Genomic DNA, 22,194 nt, shown 5'->3' with positions numbered 1-22,194 from the left:
GCACTAGATTCTGAGTGAACCAGCTTTAGTAAATAAACCCCACAGAGTCTAGCTAAGGCTGGCCATACACTATACCAATTTCTTACAATTTTCTCTCCAATTTCTGCCCAATTTGCTTTAGATTTACCTTCAACTATGTAGTGCAAGGGCCTGCCTAATTGGATACAATTAAAAGTGTTGTTTAGGTTTGACCTCATTTTATATGGTTTTTGGTAAATCAAAAGCTAAATTCTCAAGAAAATTGTATAATGTGTGGCCAGCTTTACTCTGGGACGGCTGCCGCTGGTGCCACTTAGGATTATATGGACTTTAAGGACTCCATATGGACTTATTGTTACTAATTTTTTCCAGGAGTGATCATATACTTCTTTTGTGCACTTACAATTGTTTGATTGTTCCAGTGATAGCTGATGGGGATGTCCCTCACTTTAGAGAAATTTTCTCTTAATTCCTGTTGTGTCTTTGGGAAACAAAGTGAAGGGAAATCTCCCCAGCAAGACAGAAAAACCCGTACAAGAGTTTTAACTCTTACCTAACCTATTCAAAACTAAAAAATGTTTTGGCGGTAAAATACTTTGGAGAAAGTACTTCAATTCAAGTAATATATGGAATTGGTTATTATTATTATACAGTATTTATAAAGCACAAATAGTTTGTCCAGCGCTGTACATTACAAAGGGGGACAGAACATGTGACAGAACAACAACAATACAATGCAAAACATGAGGGGATCAAGGGCCCTGCTCTTTCGAGCTTACAATCTAGGAGGGAGGGGATGGTGGCACAGGAGGAGATAGCTGTGGGGGATGGGGTGGTAGGAAGAGTGGAGGAGGTTGGCAAGTTAGCAGGGGGTGGGGTAGGCTTCCCTGAAGAGGTGGGTTTTCAGGGTGCGCCTAAAGGAGAGGAGAGTAGGTGATAATCTGATGGGTTGGGGCAGGGAGTTCCAGAGGATGGGTGACACCCTGGAGAAGTCCTGGAGGCGGGCATGGGAGGAGGAGACCAGGGAACTAGAGAGAAGGAGGTCTTGTGAGGAGCGGAGTGTGCGTGCTGGGTGGTACTTGGATATTAGGTCAGTGATGTAGTTCAGGGCAGTATGGTGAACGGCTTTGTACAGCAGTGTTAGGATTTTGAATTTGATCCGTTGCGCAATCGGAAGCCAGTGGAAGGATTGGCAGAGGGGGGTGGCGGAGATGGAGCGGTTGGAAAGGTGAATGAGTCTGGCAGCTGTATTCAGAATCGACTGAAGCAGGGATAGCCAGCGGCAAGGCAGTCCAGTGAGGAGGGAGTTGCAGTAATCGAGTCGTGATACGATGAGGGAGTGGATGAGCTGTTTAGTGGTTTCTGGGGTTAGGAACGTGCGTATTTTGGCGATGTTGCGGAGGTGGAGTCTGCACGAGTTTGTTAAAGATTGGACTTGGGGCTGGAAGGATAGGTTGGAGTCCAGAATGACACCAAGTACTTTGGCCTGCAGGGCGGGTGTCAAGGATTCGTTAAACGATCACCCTGTCACGTGTCCACCACACGCCACGCCCACAGCGACTAGCTAACCGTGACGCATGCGTGCGGCCGAGACAGGGTGGTAAAGAGGGGATAATAAAGGGATTTACACTTAAATATCTCAAACCGTATATAAGATCAGCCGTGATACCTTTTCACAGCCCGCACTACCTCTGGCCACCACCAGATGGAGACTCCACTCCAATCCAGCTGGTCGACCACACACTGGCAGATACGATCTTACATACAACCTGGTGCCCTGATTAGAGTTGAGGACCAGCTTAGTAATCACACACCCTTCTAAAGGTCCCTTCAGCTATCCTAGCTTGAACCCCGGTGTTAATAACCCTTCCACTGTCCACACACCCCCACACCAGACGCACCACAAAGGTAGCCTGCCACCACCCAACAGTTTATCCGCAGAACGGTCTGTTGAGACACCACACACACAGATCTCCGTCTGGCAGATCTGTTACCTTTGCAATCTGCCCACTCACAGTGCAGTTGCATACAGATTGGCAATGAGCTTAACCGAGCGTTTTAAAGGCACTAAAATACAATACAATATAACCCAATCTAATCTCTCCGATCTAGTCTCTCCGAAGATATGAGCACGTGCTTAAATACACAGAAGTTCACTAATTAATTTTAAGATTTAATTTCCCAAAGTGGGCAGTGCATAAAATATGTACAAAATATAACAAGTTACAGAAAATACAAAAGATATAAGAAGACACACAAATGACTAATTACTATAAAATAAAAGGGAATAAAAAGACAGAATAACACTTTACCCTGCGGCTGGAGCAAGCCAGAAACTTAGTAATCCATTGGTCAATCGAACCAGCTCCGTACGGATCACCCTGTCCAAATGTCCGTGCGTTCAATTTATGGCGATTTGGACATGGGCGGGACATTAGTCTTCGGCCAATTGACTCTGGGGGAGGTGGTCCTGACCTGCCCACAAGAGGTACTGTGTATGGACCTGCCCAAGTTCAATTGGGCCGAGACTGGCCTGAACACCAAGTCGGGGATTGGATTTCTGACACCAGCGTGTCAGCCCGATCGCAACAGTACCAAACACCATCCGACTGTCGCACCCCCGCGTCATCTAATCATTCCATGCATTTCCCTGGCTTCCTCCCCAAGCCACAAATATGATTCTTATATGTAAATGTAGCATACAGAATGGCCTGCACAAAGGAAGCTTGTTCATATCTCTCCAACTAATATTTTGGCTTTTATAAGAGATTAAACATACTTCTTTGATGTGAATATTACTTATAGAGCTTTCCACAAAAGGCAGACAGTCTGTCTGCTGTCACTGGTTTTCCTCAGAAGGTGATAACCTGATTGACACACAAAAGTTGTCACATCCAGGAACCTGGCTTTAGACTAATTAATGCTAAATGATGATTGGGTCTGTAAGGCCTATTGAGAAATTGTGTATACATACACATCTGACCCCAGACCCCTTGTTTGTACCTTCTATTCATTTCCCTACTGCCCAGGGGCTCAATGTACATCCTTAATTAGCAGACTGTTCCTGCACACACCTTTGCAATGAAAGGGCCTGACATAATCTAATCTACTCAACCTGTCATGGCTATCATACCATATTTCCACTCAAATCTTACATGTCCGTTACAATAACTTTTCCATGTCCGTTACAGCGGGTTTGATGGTGGCGTTGTTGGATGTGAAAAAGAAAGTGAAATGCCTTTAGTTGAGGTACGAGGTATTTAGGATATCCTAAAAGAAGCTTCTTTACAGGGAGTACATGAAGCATTCAATATTAATAGTTAGGATAGGAAAAGAGACATATTGATCACAAGCTGGTTGGTTGGTTGTCTATGTAGTGATCCCTAGGACACATCATTCTATGGTGTTTATTTTCTGAAGGCAAAACAGCTGCTCGCTTAGCAAATGTGAATTTTCAATCCACATGGGAATTTTCCCTTAGTTTAGTGAATGAAGTGAAGCTCGCCATCACCCAGTCAAGTGCAAGCAAAAATACAATTTGTTTTTCCTTCAACATGATTGGGTATTCTTTTCAAAGTAAATTTTCACCACACTTCTAAGTGAAGTGAAAATGTACTTTACAAAGTGGCCAATCTCAATTCCATTAGTAAATCAACCTCTATGTATATGTGGTTTATGTGTGGCAAAATGTGAGGTTTGATTGATTTCCATTGAACAAAACCTAAAGTATAACTAAAGGCAAACCATTTTATTTCTTAGTTTTTGATAGAATGGAGAGAGATTAGAACACCTTTTATGCTTTTATTGCTGTCTGCGCCCTTGTTAGGGAGATTCACCCTCTCTGTTTGTCCTGTTTACCATTATCATTGAAAGTGGAAGTAACAGAAACCCCAAATTTTGCGTTGTCCCCAGAAAGGTAATAGAGGGGAAATCCAATGGGGACCATAGTTTTGGTGACCTGGGGGGTCCCTAAGAAATTCTCGTGATTTGCAGAGATTTCCTCTCACTTCCTGTTTTGGCTATGGGGAAGGAAGTGAAGGTAAATCTTTCCAATGGGACACAGATGGCAAAAAATAAACTGACAGGTATGTGCAGACACTTCTAGGTAACATATACATAATAATGATGCAGCTACATCATTATTATGTATATGTGATTTAGACCTTATGGTATAGGATAGGATGTTAGCTGCTTTTTTATTTGTTTACATAAGAGCGCAGGAGGATTTTTTTCCTTTTTTATTTACACTTCTAGGTAACAGTCACTGCCTGTCTTTTTCTTCTCCATTATTGTAGTGCTTTTCTGTAACTGTTATTGACCTTGTTTATACCTGATAGTTACTGGACAAAGCATTAGGGCTGCATTATGCCAAGTTTGTAAATTACTGTGGAGGCAGAGATAGGCAAGTGAATTTTTTTGACAGATCAGTCACTTGGAATGAGTTTTGGGGCTTATAGGAGGATGATTATCCTCTTCCTACCCACCATCTGTACAGTGTATAAACATTCCCTTGAATGATGACCCATGCTGGGGATATGTATATTTCAGAGACACCAGCAAGCACTTAGTGCCGCTGGGGGGCTCCCAATCCCAGGTCTCCACTGACGATCAGGGATCAATCAGCATGGTTCCTGATCATGTGACCACTATGACCAGGCTTCACTGAGGAAAATGAAAGCCTTCAGTGTGAACATGAACACTGCGACATTCAAACTGCAGTGTCAGACAAATATGTGTAAACTATTGAATTACAGTATTTAAAAAATTAATGAATTCAAACTTAAAAAAAAAGGTTATGCATTTGTCTACCCATAGAAAAATAAAGGAAGTTATTAAGTGTACCAAACAAAATTATTATATGTCCTTTAAAAAATTAAATTATTAAGGTACTCAAGTCATAAAATTAATGTCAAGTTGATGACTGCAGGCTGATGGTTCTAAATTTGACCTGGGCAGCTAGGCGTTAAGGATCTCTGGGCATGAAAGGGTTAAAGAACATGTGTTAAAGCTACAGTATTCAGTAAGCCATGTAACAAAGAATGCACATCTGTCTGCATTCTTGATTCAAATGCAGTTTGTTTTTTGGGGTTTTTTTTTTTATAACAAAAGGTTTATATCGATATGTATGTGATATTTGCCATTATTGTAAATATTGTCTGTACACAAAGAAAAAAGAAAGCCAATGGAATGCACATTGCCACAGTAGAGCAATGTATCATTACATTGGTTCTTAAAGCCAAAGCTGAACTAATTGTGAGTCACACAATATAAAAGACAATCAAAGAGCCTTGCATAACAAGAATAATAACAAGATTTTAAAAATATTTTTCAGAAGATACACAACATTTTGGAAAGAAAATATCATTGTAGCTCTTTTATTGTGACCTTTGGCCCAAATTGTGTTAAAAGTAAAACTTTGAATTTTAAAAACCTTTCTAGGTTTTCTAAAATGACTTAATTGTAATTAGGTTATGAGAAAATAACACCAACATTTTACATGTCAGGTCCTTAACAATTCCTCCACTGCATTGCCACTGGAGGACATTGGATAATGAAACACATGGGGTGGGGCGTAGACCTCGTATACTGGTTCCATGCTCGTGTCTACGAATTGCAGCCAGAGCGAACCCGGGTATATGATTACACGCACTATACTGTTGTCAGTGGAGACACTTTTGAATGTGAATGTTTTGGATTGCTTTTAACAATAAAGTGTTTTAATGATTTCACACTGTGCAAGTTATTTCCTCTTCTTCTCCTGCTATGATATGATGGAATATATGGTTTGGTGATCTCGAGGACTTCTGAGAAAGGGATCTTTTGGGCGCTGCAGATCGTTACTCCCAGTGGGGAATGCTCTGTTGGCTGGTTTATAACAATACCAGCATTTACCTCTGGTGAGTCCTTAGTACACAGCCCTGGTCAAACTTTTTAAGAATGACACAAATATTATTTTTTACAAGGTCTGCTGCCTCAGTTTTTATGATGGAAATTTGCACATACTCCAAAATGTTATGAAGAGTGATCAGATGAACTGCAATTAATTGCAAAGTCCCTTTTTGCCATGAAAATGAACTTAATCCCCAAAAAAACATTTCCACTGCATTTCAGCCATGCCACAAAAAGGACTAGCTGACATCATGTCAGTGATTCTCTCATTAACACAGGTGTCAGTGTTGACGAGGACAAGGCTGGAGATCGCTCTGCCAAGCCGGTTGAGTTAGAATAACAGACTGGAAGCTTTAAAGGGAGGGTGATACATGAAATAATTGGTTTTCCTCTGTTAACTATGGTTACCTGTAAGGAAACATGTGCAGTCATAATTGCTTTGCACAAAAAGGGATCCACAGGCAAGGATATTGCTGCTACTAAGATTGCACTAAATTAACCACTTATCGGATCATCAAGAACTTCAAGTAGAGAGGTTCAATTGTGAAGAAACCAAAAGTAAAATGTGGTAGAATCCTCGACACACCCCTGCCAGCTATCCAACTCTAAATAGAAACCACTTTCCACCCTAGAAAGTTACAAACATCAAAAAATATTTTTTCTAAAAAGAATCAACCAACCCACCACTAGTGACAAATTACCCTATTCACACAATATTATAATCAACAATTTGTGCCTTAACACATATACACTCTTTTTATAAGTGTCCAGTGTCTTATATTCCAAAAATTAAAAGAAAAATAAAATTAATATGTCCCACTCGAAATCACTCCTTTGTATTGTTGAAGATCCTCATAGGCCAGCTTCCACACAGACCCTCAAAGAAATCAAAAGCTCAACATAGTGCATTACCATTAAAATATATAGCACTCCACACGTGTTTTTAAAGTATATAAGTGCAAAAACGTGAGACAGAAAAACAACCACAGCAACTTGTGCCACAACAGTGATGTGTTCCACTCAGTGTATTCACTACAATGGTGTCTCACTTCTAATGCTTATAGCTTATATACCCTTACCAGAGATCAAAATCTCAGAATCATTGTAAGGTGCAATCTGGGGAAGTCCTCAACACTATTCAGCCTCCTTGCCTCCACTTTCCAATCTCATCCCCTCCTGGTATCACCAGCTAGTTTCCTGGTCACTCAGATCCACGCAGGATGTATGAGACAGTAATAGTGTAAATCCACAAAATACCGTAAAATACACTTTAATATATCTGCTTACATGAATGTAGTAACAATCGCGCATTACGAGAAAAACCCCACTGCTTGGGGATTACCACGCAGCTCCTGGGTGGATATCCTCACGATTCCCCACTCCAAGATGGCCACCGTATCACTTCCAGTTCCTGCTCCGTACGTCCAACGTCACATCCCATGACGCGTTTCATCACATCCGGGACTTAATCTTAAGGGATAGATATGTCGGACTATCACTCCTTGTTCTAGTCAATTCAGTCAATTAGCGAAGTGCCGGCCGCCATTTTAAATAAGGGAAACAAGCACATACGTCTCTGCATTATGCCATACCGCTTTGATGAGTGTCTTGGATGACACATAGACTTATTGCAATATAGCGAATTCTATAAATATATATATCCCACCTCCCCAAACAATATAATAAATCCAATACCAAATAAAAATAACTTATTATATAAAAATTACATAACAATTGCATAGACACGGAAAATATATAATAATACCCCTATCTACACTCCCTTATATAACAGAAATCATATAGGATAAGATAATCTAAGATTAAAAAGCTAACTTTAAAATCCAACACTGAATCCATCAAATATTGTACCTCCATATATATATAAGGGTATAACCCCGAAATACATAAAACTAATAATGTTCCCATATCTAACACTATACCTCTTTCTTTAAATAAATAAATATTATATAGTTCAATATAAATACCCCCATAAATATATGTGTCCATTAGCTTACATCCCTACCCTTACATATATCCATCCTTTTATGTCTGTATGATTTTTTTTAAATTTCTAAAAGTATAAAAATCACCTTAATAAAAAAGAAAAAAATTATTTTCAAAATAATTTTTCTTGTATTTTTTCCAAGAAAAAAATATATATAAAACCACCGATATTTTCAAAAATTATAAATAAAACAATTCAAATCTAGCTCAACATTTAATCCTCTAGGTTTAAGAGTCCGTAGCTGAAAATCCAAAATGTTTCATTTTGTGATAGAAGCTTAATTTTATCACCCCCCCCCCTCCAATGAGCATCTATAGAGTCAATGCCACAAAATTTCAGGGCTTCCGGATTACAATCATGGACATCCCTGAAATGTCTAGATAGACAGTGGTCTTTTTTCCCTTTCCTTATATTGGTGACATGCTCTCTAAGTCTTTTATAGAGGGGTCTCGATGTCCTACCTACATATTGTAGGTGGCACGAACATTCTAAAACATACGTTACAAATGCCGTTCTACAAGTGATGAAATTCTCAATTTTAAAACTTTCCCCAGTATTCTGGGAGGTAAACTTGGATACCACCCTACTAGTAGTCCCTGTTGTTTTACAAATGCAACATTTTTTACATGGGACATATTCATTTTATTTTTCTTTTTTCTTTTAATTTTTGGAATATAAGACACTGGACACTTATAAATAGAGTGTATATGTGTTAAGGCACGAATTGTTGATTATAATATTGTGTAAAAAGGGTAATTTGTCACTAGTGGTGGGTTGGTTGATTCTTTTTAGAAAAAATATTTTTCAATTGTGAAGAAGGCTTCAGTGCACCCAAGAAAGTCCAGCAAGTGCAGGGACCATCTCCTAAAGTTGATTCAGCTGCAGGATCGGGGCACCACCAGTGCAGAGCTTGCTCAGGAAAGGCAGAAGGCAGATGTGAGTGCATCTACACGCACAGTGAGGCGAAGATTTTTGGAGAAAGGTCTGGTGCCAAGAAGGGAAAAAAATTAGGGACTGATATTCTGCAAAAGGTACATGTATTGGACTGTTCTCTCATGAATCTCCTTTCCAATTGTTTGGGGCATCCAGAAAAAGCCTTGTCTGGAGAAGAAAAGGTGAGCACTACCATCAGTCCTGTGTAATGCCAACAGTAAAGTTGCTTCTCAGCCAATGGAGTGGGCTCACTAACAATTTTGCCTAAGAACACAGCCATGAATAAAGAATGGTACAAAAACATCCTCCGAGAGCAACTTCTCCCAACCATCCAAGAACAGTTTGGTGACAAACAATGCCTTTTCCAGCATGCTGGAGGACCTTGCCACAAGTAAAAAATTATAACTAATTAGCTTGGAGAAAAAAACATCAACATTTTGGGTCCATGGTTAAGAAAACTCCCCAGACCTTAATCCCTTTGAGAACTTTTGGTCAATCCTCAAAAGTCGGGTGAACAAGAAAAACCCACAAATTTTGACAAAATCCTAGTATTGATTATGCAAGAATGGGCTGCCATCAGTCAGAAGTTGATTGACAGCATGCCAGGGCGAATCGCAGAGGTCTTGAAAAAGAAGGGTCAACATTGCAAATACTGACTCTTTTAAAAGCTTTTACTGACAATTACATTAAGTTTATTCAAACTTATGAAATGCTTGTAATTATACTTCAGTATACCATAGTAACATCTGACAAAAAGATCTAAAAACACTGAAGCAGTAGACTTTGTGAAAATTCATATTTGCATCAGTCTCAAAACTTTTTAACTGTAAATGGTGGTGGCACACTGACTGGTGGTGAAATAGGAAGCCTTTGATTGCAGATTGTTACTCCCAGAGGGAAGTGTGTTGTTGGCTGCTTTATAATGTTACCAGCACTGACTTCTGGTGAGTCTGTCTAGTACACACTGTATGGTGGTGGAATATTCTGTATTAGTGAAGTAAAGAAGATTTTGAGAAGAATTTTAATATTTTTTGGGACATTTGCAAACATAATTTTAATTACATGAACTTTTTTGTTGCACATAATATTATATGAGGAATATTTATGCACCTAACACTTTGATATATTAGCACAGTTTTGTGTGGGTATATTATATTCTATAATAATAATTATTCATGCTGAAAATGCATACGCACCTGACATTTTGATATTTATGTGGATGTATTACACTTATGTTCTGATTGCCTATAGAACATTTATTTTGTATTTTTTATTAACATTGTCCTCTTAAAGAAATAACTTTGATTAGTGGGCACTATCCTCCTTTTTATTGTGGAATAAAAGGATAATCTGATCGTGACATACTTTTACTTTACCAAATCTGGCCAATATTTCTAAAATTGCAGTATAACGGTCATGCCATGCTATATAGACAGATATTTATGGGAAGATTTATAGAACAAAGAACTCAAATTGAGGGATCTAATTTGAAGACCTTTAAAGTGGTTGTAAAATTCAGACATGAAATGTGAACAAAGCATATCCCTCTATTATTATTATTATACAGGATTAATATAAAGCCAACAGTTTGCTCAGCGCTTTACAATATAATGGGAGACAATACAGCAACAATACAGTTCAATACAAGAGGGAGAGGAGGGCCCTGCTCCTTGGAGCTTACAATCTACAGTGTGTAATTGTCTCAATTAAGAGCACAAAGTGGCATTTCTGTCTGCATGAATCACAAGTTTTCCTGACACCAAGAGAAAAATGGTGATGGAGAGGGACCTCCAACAGATTGACATCCTCAGCTCTGTTCCTTTTATCTGTGTGGAGGGTGGTGTGTCCCTTCTCTCCAATAAGCAATTCAAGCTTCCCTCACTGAGCTCTTCAATGTGTAATTTCAGCTCTCTGCCCCCCTTTTTTTTTCTGCAATGAATACCCAATCACATGCAAAAGAAAAAAAACTGCATTTTTGCTTGCACATGATTGGATGATGGAAATCAGCAGAGCTTCCCCTCATGTATTAAGCTCTTGAGTATTTGCAAAGTTAACAATCTATTTACCTTTAGACAATCATGAGTAAATTGGATCATGCTTTGTTGGTTTTTTTTTGCCTTCCTCTGGATCAACTGTGGGTATAGGATTACAACTTTTTTTTTTTGGTTGAACTGGATGGACCTTTGTCTTATTTCAGCCAGACTAACTATATAACTATGTAACCCCATAACTGCAAAAAAAAAAAAAAAGCCTCATTTGTCTCACAAAATAACTGCATGACAAAGTTATTGCCCAATGAGCACACCCATAGCTGCAAATTGCTGTACTCCATAAAGTGTATACAGGTATGGGAGCTAAAGTAGTGAAAACACCCATCTACTTATGTGTCGTACTTCCATCTCCCTGCACTACCAAGGTTCACGATACATCCTGGCTGACCTCAGTCATCATCTCTTTTATAATACAGAGAAAAGCATTAAAGCCACTTTCTCGTTCCTTCTTCATTTTCACATTATTTACAATTTATCTAAAGGGATTCATTTAATTATGTGGCACTCTGCCAAGGAATTTTCTTCTTCTATGTGCATAGCCTTTTTAATTTTTAGGTTAGATTGTGTCCTTGATATTAAAATATCGAGACAAGCTTTTACTTGTGTGAAGATGCCGACGGATTCAAAGAAAAAAACATGTTTGCTTTTATTTCACGAATTACTGTCATAATAAAAAGTTATTAGGCAAGGTCCTCAATTCTCCGGGGACTTTTGAAGTATTCACAAGAAATCCCACTGCAGGACTTCATTAACTGTACAAGCATGGATCTTATTTTCTTCCTTCTGTTGCTATTAACATCAACTTGAAACATCTGACCAAAACTGTTGCCCACTTTGGTTTTGATATATATGATGAGGACCTACCAAATCAGCATCCTTGTTAGGGTTTGCTCAGATGTTTGCTTTTAAAAATACATATGTTTTTCAATTAGCTATAAACAGCATGTGCTCTTATAAAAGAAAAAGCTTTTATGCAACTGCATACAAATCAGTTGTACCAAAGAATAAAGTATTACAATAGTCACATGAGGTTTTTTTTATGGGCTGCACCGCCTTGTTAAAGAAGCTGTATGTGAACAAGTCCTTGCAGGTACACTTCCTCCAGAACTAGAAGTTAAAGCGGTATTAAACCCTAAAGCAAACATTTACCATATCGCAGCTTACCAATTCTTAGATGTGATGGCTGTATTAATTTTCTTTTTTAGGATTTCTTTCCTCTATTATCATCTGGCGATCTGGCCAGTAAATCTGATGTTTTTCATAGTTACATAGCAGTTATATAGTTAGTCTGGATGAAAAAAAGACAAAAGTTCATCCAGTTCAACCATACAAAAAAAAAAGTTATATAATAATTTATTAAAATAAAAAATGTTTATTTTATGATGTATTTCATTTTGTGCTCATGTTATAACTGTGACATTGATATTATGCTATGATCTATGCAAATTGTACTTACTTAAGTATATAGCTGACTTTGTATGCATGCTCTGCTCCTGTTTCTGGCTCTGGTTTAAATAAACATTAATGTGAAAAAATAAATAAAAAAAGCATAATGTAGAAAAAAAAGTTTCAAAAGAACTAGCTCTCTTACAGATGTATCAGTTACAGCGATGGCACAAACCACTCAACACTGACAGGGGTACTTAAAATAATCAGTTATATTCATTTATGTAAGACTTTTATCCCAAAAGGAAAAAAAATGTTGCTGTAAATGCTTATAAAATATAAGTTGGAGGTTGGCTTCAATTTGTTAGTGTATTTATATCTGCTAATACATCTAACTCTCCCATCACCCAGACTGAAAATGCTGCTGTCCAAAGGTGTCCTCTGTGCTCCTTCATCCAGAATGGAGACATTCTAATACAGGAGGCGTGTTACTGGCCAGATCACCTGATAAAAACAGGGAACAAAGCCTGAAAAATAAAACTAATGCAGCCACCACGTCTAATGATTGGTAAGCTGCACTATATTTTAATTTTAGTTTGGGCTTTAATACTGCTTTAAATATAGGTCACTTTGAGCATTTTTACTAGCCCAGCTCCCAACCCACTTATACCCACCTTACCCATGTCCCTGAGTACCTCTGGGGGCCAAACATTGGATTGTGTAGAAGCTTACACATTGTTGTTCTTCTCTTCTCCACGTATAACAGGTATAGGGTCTGATGACTGCTCACAGACAGACAGAAAGTGGACAAATAAAGAAAGTCCATTGTTAGAATTTACGTAACCTTTAATCTTTGATGAATGCAATCCATCAAAGCTATCTCATGTTCATCTAACTTGATGACTCTGACCCATTCTTAAGCTGGCCATGCATGGATTGAAATTCGGCTGCTTCAGCAGGTACCGGATAAATTTTGATACATGTGTGGCCACTGACTGCAGGGAAGTCAATCCTCCGAACAACTCCTGTTCAACCACCTTGTTGGTATATTTTCAGTGCCACAAGAAATAGGCTGCAGAACTGATCTGTGTATTCCAATTCTGGGGTAGTCTCCCTGCTATCAGTATACATTGGCATAGTTAGAAGGATTTCTCCATTCATCTCAAAAAAACTGACCCATGTATGGACAACTTTAGGAACACCACATCAGGAGCCTCTTCCATTCGTTTCACCAACACTTTTTACCTACTCTCATCCTGCAGGTACAATACCCACCTGTGAACTCATAGAAGATCCAAGATTGGGACCCCTGCCTCATCCAGAGAAACTGATTTCACCCTGTGTGGAGACAGGGTCTTATCTCCATCTGCATTCATGGAAGGTTGTCTGGTTCTACCCACCTGGGTCACTACAACCAGACGTAGGTCTTTTTTCTGTTTCTCGTTATTGAGGAGATAACTACATCTAGATACATACTGCACTAAAGGGGTCCACTTCTCTCTTCTCTTTTTCTGGTGGATACCTTCTGTCTTTTCATGGGTCTCCAATTTGCACTTTCAGTCAGACCCTTCAGACCCTTGAGGACCAGCACCACCTGAACCCATCACATTTCTCTTCTATTGGGGAGGAGGGCATGTCAGTACAAATCTGATCATTGGAGGAGAGCAGGCTGTGTTCCCCGCACAGCTAGAAAACTGATCATGTTGTGCTCTCCTGTCTGGTGTGGTCAGATTTTAAGAAGAAAGCAGAGGGACTGGAAGGAACACCAAGGATTTCACACAAAAGAAGCACTACAAAGAGAACAGGATACATTTTCATACAAGTAATGGTACAGCAGGCACATATCAGCAATATCAAATGTCGGGTTTACATATTCTTTAAGGGAAGTAGTGCAATGCTGTAGTAAAGCCACACTTTTAAATCCAAGTTCCCATTCTGTCCATAAATTGGTCTTCTTAAATTTCATTTGATGATTCCCAGAAAAGTAAAATTCATTTTTTTTTTTATAATTAGCACTAAAGGCTATATTTACCCTTTCTAGCACTGCAGTGAACACATGTATATACATGAAAAAGTTAGCACTGTTTGCATTCAGTGTACCATCCTATGCTGTTAGAATGACTGCAGGTTTAGTTCTAGTGCCAAATTTAACAGATGATTGCAAGGGCTCCCATGAAAAGGCTGCCTTTATGCTAAAAGCAAGTTCACACAGAGTACACAGATTAATAAAACATTGTGAACACATTTTTGAAAGGTTATTTCAATATGCCATCATGTTAATCCTGGTGTGAAATGACACAAGCTACTATATGTGCATTTTGAATAAACCAAAGCACACGTTCAGACAAACAGAACCAAGAGGCAATTCTTGGCACTTTCAAAGTGTGGTAAGGAATAGTGCATTTCGCATGATAACATAACATATGCATTATGCCAAATGTAGTTCAATGTGTGTTTAAGCATCTTATGGAATTTTTATGTTCTATATCTGTCTGCATCACCATGTTTAAAGTGAACCCATTAGATCCTAGTAAGTAATAAAAACATATGCAGTGCTAAAAAAGGGATAAGCAATAACTCATATATACATCATGCGTCTAATAAAATTAAAATAGGTGATGGCTAAAGTGCCTAAAGTGAAAATAACGTCCTCAGGTGATATATCAATCGTCCCAGTAATAGGTGCAAATGCTGTCGACTCCGTGCTCATAGGTGGGTAAACTATATGCACTCACCAGAAAGCGCATAATATGCGCATTTGAGTTGTCAGACCACTCCTGGTACTAGAAGGCTGAGGCAATGTGGGTCATCTAGCAGGCTGTCACTCTGATGGAGATGCTCCTTCCTCTAACCAGCAGGGGGGCACCAGGCATCCAGCAACGGTTGTCATACTAGTCAGGACTCCTCAGAGCAGGGCACTCAAAATAGATATCCACCTTGAAAGGGGGGGGGCTCAACCATACAGCCCACCCCAAAAAAGCACTGATAGTGTAGTATGTTCAGATGTTTTTATTTGGACATAATGCAGTACATTCACATAGGGTAGCCCAGAAACAAAGATGGCCACCGGCCTCCATGAGGTGCGGGGCGGCGTGACGTCACCGGCTAGGCTCCACCCTAAATAACTATAATACTAATAAGTATCTGCACTCGCAATATTACTAAACTGCAGGAACAGCACCTGTATTGATTCTTAAAAGAATGTCTGTGTACTCAGGTCCATACACACAGGTACAGCCTGAACTTCAGGCACAATTTTTTTTTCATTTAGATACATCCATCAATAGCCACAAAGGATGTACATCCACTTTGTGTACAACAAACTTTTTTAAATGCAGCTATTCCCTGGTAAAATAGAAGTGGCATCATCACGGTGCAGAGCAGAGCTGTGGGAGGGGCTCAGCAGGACCCATCCACTACAGGGGCGGAGACAAGACCAGTCACCCTGCACAAGGAGGTAGAACAGCAGTGACTGGTCTTTATTACAAAAAGCTCCTGTACAAAGGCAAAGTTTCATGCTGGATTACTTTGCAGATCTGGAAGAAAGTAACAAAGCACTCTCTTGTATAAATATAGTTTTTGACTTATCCTCTTTAGCTTTAAATTATAAACTTTGTCCCTTCCCTTTCATAGCTAACCCCCAACACCATTTAAGAGCCCAGTCACCGAATCCCAAATTCCTGGTGTATGGGTCTCTAGCACTGACTTGGGAAGGTCCAAGCCCTGTTCATAGTATGAGCTTGAGATCCTCCTGCAGGTAAGGCAGGTAAGGCCCACTGTAATCCTCCACATTGATTTAATTAATGGAATGCAGGGTTGGACAAAATTATGGAAACACAAAGTAAAAGAACAAAGTCATTATCTAATATGGTGTTGGGCTTCCTTTGGCATCCAAGATGGCCTGGTTTCTCCTGGGAATTGACAAATATAAGTTTTTAAATGGTGGGTAATGGAATTTGATATTACTCTTCATGCAAAAATCATTCCAGTACTCGCAGAGATGCCAGAGGTGGAAAACAAGCCTGAACCTTGTTCTCCAATATTGACCCTAGTGGCTCTATGATATTGAGGTCCGTTGACTGCAGCACCCAGGGAAAGTGTGAGACTTCATCTGCATGCTCATCAAAACACAATTTGACAACACCAGTTGTGTGAATCGGAGCATTATCGTCTTGGTAAATGGCGCTGTCTTTGGGAAACAATGTCTGCAATATGGGGTACACCTGGTCAGACAAAATTTGTACATAGTTTCTGGCAGTGACCCTACCTTTCACAGTGATGATGGGGCCTGCAGAATACCAAAACATGGCTGCCCAAACCATGATTGCAGCACCACCAGGCTTTACTGTTGGCTCTAGACAGTCCTGGTCATAAGCTTGGATTGGTGTTTACATGTAAACACGTCCGGTGGTTGGAAACAGTGTGAAGCTTGATTCATCTGACCATATTACAGTCTTCCATTGATTGAAAGCCCACAATTTATGGGTGTTGCACCACTATCTCCTCTTCTGAGCATTAATATCGGTCACTAGTGATTTGGCAATTACAGCTCACCCGTGAATGCTTTGCTTATGGATGTGCAGAGTAGACAGGTCCAAAAGCAAGCCGAGTCGGTATCAGGAAGTCACAAGCCACAATAGCACAGGAAACAGGAACAAAGTATGGGGAGCTAGAGATCATCCAGCAACTTGAAGGAGTGAAGAGCCTCCTTATAAAGGCCGTTTGGCGCCAAAACTGGGCCTGATGCGTGTATTTCTGGGGCCATGTAGGGTACTGGCGGAAATGCCCAATCTTCCAGAACTTCTGCTGTGGACAGGACCCTGACAATTCTGTTATATTCTTTGTAATGTTAAAACGATGATAGAGTTCCTTCATTTTTATATTTAATAAAAGCTCTTTTCTTATTATCTATAGCTTTATTAACTTTGGCCGTAAGCCGCATAGGTTTGATTTTTAGCCTTTTAAACTTGTTGCCCATGGGAATATATTTTGCAGTGTGTTCACATACAGTCTTTTTGAAGAACTCCCATTTCTGTGTTGTGTTCATCGATGCCAATATTCCCTCCCAGTCTTGGAAAGCAGCTCTCAGCCTTGGAAAATTACTTTCTTAAAGTTGAGCATTTTTATTTTTCTCATATCTGCTTGATGTTTACAGCTAACAATAAATGAAATCATGTTATGGTCACTGCTACTCAGATGTTCTTTTATATGGACATCCATAATAAGCTCTGCATGGTTTGAAATTGCGAGGTCTAGCAGAGCATCATTCCTAGTTTGGGCCTCTATGAACTGTACCATAAAATTGTCTTGTAGTAGGTTTAAACATTTTTGCCCTTTAAATGTTCTTGCAGTACCATTACTCCAGTCAATTTCTGGGTAGTTAAAATCCCCCACTATTATTACTGTCCCAGCACATTCGATCTGTGCAAGGAGCCACCTCCTCCTCATTAACACTGAGAGGCCTATAACAAACTCCAATGATTACCTTTGTAGTATGCACCCCCATGTGCAGTTCCACCCATAATGCTTCAGCTTAATCACACTCTCCATCAACTAGGTCCTCTTTCACACTTGCTCTGAGATCACTTCTCACGTAGAGACAAACACCACCACCTTTCCTTTTTACCCTGTCTCTCTGAAAGAGAACATAGCCAGGAATATTAATGGCCCAGTCATGTGAAGAATGAAGCCAAGATTCAGCAATACCAATTAAATCATAATTCTCTTCATGCACCAAAGTTTCCAACTCACCTAATTTGCTTGACAGACTTCTGGCATTGGTGAACAAACACTTTAATTCACTGACACCTTGTGCACACGTATTTTGCATATTTTTTATTTTCATACAAACGGTACCAATTCCATTGGTTGTTTGTATCAAGGGAACCTTCTTATCATCTGCCATAGCCCTCCCCCCATCTTTCCACATGCACAGGAAGGGCATGGCCATCTCCCAGGATTGCCTTTTGTTGGCATAGACTGTCAAAAGTGACTCATACATGAGAGAGGAAAGACAGAGTAGACAGAAATCACAGTAGGTGCTTTGTATTGAATCAAGTGCACACTTTAGAAGAACATGCTTTGTTTATCTTTCATTTCACAGGTTTACAACCACTGTAATAAAGCCATCACTGCCATATAACGCATTCTCTTTAAAAATAAAGAAAGAGTGAAACAGCTCAGAATTCCCTTGAATATCACGCATCACTTCCTGGAAGCCTTATTACCAGCCAATATTGATTATACCTCATTATGCAGGCTTTGCATATTCAAGAGTAAGCTTCAGGGGATTAGAAATGGACATTTTACATTTCTTCTTAAATCAATATAAAATATTAATTACTTCAATGCTACTTTGAAGAATAAAAGTAACAGAAGATCTAGTAACAGATGTTGGCAAAGAGAGTGATGAAATACGGCAAGAGGCAACATAAAAGAGACTTTGTAAAAGAGGAAAGCGGTGGGTAGACCTTCGTTTTGAAGCTTTAATTGATTAGTGATAGTCTCCATTACACAGCCATCAGACGTTAGATCTACAAAAAGTCCAAAAATCAAAAGAAATTTTACTGGACATGCCAGTATCAGGAACACATCATATTTCAGCATCTCACTAGCTAGAAGGAAATGATGCTGGGCTTTAGGTTAGCACAAGGGAAACCCAAATGTAAAATATTCTGTAGGAAATGTATTTTTCTGTTGCTGATAAGTCTGATTCCTCATTTTAGTTACTAAACAGAGTAGTGACTTATACCAGCCCCAAACAATCAGATTTGACAAATAACTTGCTTAGTGACCCCTACACTACAGTAGCTTGAAATATGATGCCAAAAATAAAGTTCACCATAAGTAAAAACTAAAGTAGTCAACTCTCCCTGGACTCACCTTGAATTGTATTGCACAAGCACAACCAGACCTGAAGAATATTGTGTTCAGGAGAAAGCAAACATTGGAGTAGGAAGTGTCTGCCATGATGTGATAGGTAAGCAGTTGGGTGTGGAGTTTCTAGGCTAGTTTAGGTTAGGGGCTAAAGCAGATGGACTAGTGCAGTTAATAGTAAAGCTGAACTTTTCCTTAATGGTTTTGTTCAAACTGATGCTTACCCACTTTGCTTCTAGATCATTTGTTTCATTTTTCACAAACATGTTAACAACTTCCAGCCCAGGCCAATTCTGGCATTTCTCTCCAACATGTAAATATCATTTTTTGCTGAAAAATTACTCAGAACCCCCAAACATTAAATAAATACAGTATATTGCCAAAAGTATTGGTCAGCCTGCCTTTACACACACATGAACTTTAATGGCATCCCAGTCTTAGTTCATAGGGTTCAATATTGAGTTGGCCCACCCTTTGCAGCTATAACAGCTTCAACTCTTCTGGGAAGGCTGAACATAAGGTTTAGCAGTATGTCTATGGGAATGTTTGACCATTCTTCCAGAAGTGCATTTATGAGGTCAGGCACTGATGTCGGAGGAGAAGGTCTGGCTCACAGTTTCCTCTCTAATTCATCCCAAAGATGTTCTATCAGGTTGAGGTCAGGACTCTGTGCAGGCCAGTTTAGTTCCTCCACCCCAAACTCACTCATCCATGTCTTTATGGACCTTGCTTTGTACACTGGTATGCAGTCATGTTGGAACAGGAAGGGGCCATCCCCAAACATATCCCACAAAGTTGGGAGTATGAAATTGTCCAAAATCTCTTGGTATGCTGACACCTTAACCTCCCTGGCGGTATGATCATGTCAGGAATTTTGTGCTGAAAGCGGTACCATTTTTTTGCATGGAAATATGTAGTTTTTAATTGTAGGCTGTAATTTTTAGGAATAACTCACTGAAATCTATCCGAAAAAGAGTCTATTAAACATTCCGGATATGATAAAACTTGAAACACGAAATCATAAATTATAATTTAATAAATAATCATAAAAAATAATAATATAATAATAATAAATTTAATTCAATAATATAATCAAACCAAAAACACTGAAATTTGAAATACAGAGGCAAATTCGCACATCGCTGAGCAAAGTCGCAAGATCGTTTTCAGTGTCTGATGACGAATTTCCCCACAAATCATTATCACTCAATTCTGCAAGTGGTTCTGATTTACTATCGCTGTTCTAAAACTGCTTTTGACGTAAAGGGACGCTTTTTGGCCGCCATGGACTTTTCTAAGTTTCCAGGCAGAAAGAACAGTCAAAATGCAGGCAGGGCACAGGACAAAGCAGTGGGGACAAAATGTATGTTAAATGCAGTGAATAAGCAATGACAGCAAAAATGTCATTTTTTAAAAATTTCACATTTCCCGCCGGTTCCGCCGCCCGAACGTTCCGACGTCACGGGGACCGGAACACGGAAGCCAGATGCCGGCATCTGCCGGAGGAGATGGACGGGGACGCTGCAGGGGACCCATCGTGGGAGCGAAGGACAAGGTAAGTGCTGCAGGGACCCCCAGAGAACGCTGCATGGTAAGCCTGAGTGTAGCTCGGGGTTACCGTTCTTGGTATAGAAATTCTACCCCGAGCTACACTCGGGAACACCGCCAAGGAGGTTAAGATTTCCCTTCACTGGAACTAAGGGGAAAACCCAATCCCTGAAAAACAACCCCACACCATAAAGCAGTCAGGCAAGTACCGTTCTCCTGGCAATCATCAAACCCAAACACGTCTATGAGATTGCCAGACGGAGAAGCATGATCCATCACTCCAGAGAATGTCTCCACTGCTCTAGAGCCCAGTGGTGGCGTGCTTTACACCACTGCATCTGATGCTTTACATTGCACTTGGTAATGTAAGGCTTGGATGCAGCTGCTAGGCTATGGAAATCCATATGAAATGCATGAAATGAGCCTTACATCACCAAGTGCAATGCAAAGCATTGGATGCAGTGGTATAAAGCATGCCGCCACTGGACTCTAGAGCAGTGGAGATGTGTTCTCTGGAGTGATGAATCACACTTCTCTGTCTGGCAATCAGATGGGCATGTCTGGGTTTGGCGGTTGCCAGGAGAATGGTACTTGCTTGACTGCACTGTGCCAAATGTAAAGTTTGGTGGAGGGGGGATTATGGTGTGGGGTTGTTCTTCAGGGGTTGTGCTTGGCACCTTAGTTCCAGTGAAGGGAACTCTTAAGGTGTCATATTAAGACATTTTGGACAATTTCGTGCTCCCAACTTTGTGGGAGCAGTTTGGGGATGGCCCCTTCCTGTTCCAACATGACTGCGCACCAGTGCACAAAGCAAGGTCCATAAAGACATGGATGAGCGAGTTTGGGGTGGAGGAACTTGACTGGCCTGCACAGAGTCCTGACCTCAACCTGATAGAACACCTTTGGGATGAATTAGAGCAAAGACTGCGAGCCAGACCTTCTCATCCGACATCAGTGCCTGACCTCACAAATGCACTTCTGGAAGAATGGTCAAACACTCCAATAGACACACTCCTAAACCTTGTAGACAATCTTCCCAGAAGAGTTGAAGCTGTTATAGCTGCAAAGGGTGGGCCAACTCTATATTGAACTCTATGGACTAAGTCTAGGATGCCATTAAAGTTAATGTGTGTGTAAAGGCAGGTGTCCCAATACTTTTGGCAGTATAGTGTAGCCTGTACAATGAAATGTGAGCTATGGAATTTAAGACTCAACATACTTTAAACCAACCCTATCATCTTCCAATGTTTACAGAATCCTCTACCAAATATGAACTATACAGTTACTAAACAACGCAATAATGCATTATTGGTGATCAAAAACTTCAATGTGTCCTCAGAAGCCAAGTTATTTGCCTGTTGCCTGCCGCCTTCTTGGTTGTTCACATTTTCAGAAAAATGAATAGTTGAACTAAAGCTGGCCATATATAGATCAAATCCAATTCGAGTTAATCCATCTATAGGCAGTCTGAATGTATTCAAGTCGATCTATTGATCGACTTGATTACAGCCAGCATATCAGATTTTT

This window comes from Staurois parvus, unplaced genomic scaffold (assembly GCF_062004578.1).
Source record: "Staurois parvus isolate SC_StPar_1 unplaced genomic scaffold, SC_StPar_1.0 ptg000985l, whole genome shotgun sequence".
Lineage (NCBI taxonomy): Eukaryota > Metazoa > Chordata > Amphibia > Anura > Ranidae > Staurois > Staurois parvus.
Note: the sequence above shows the minus strand (reverse complement) of the source record.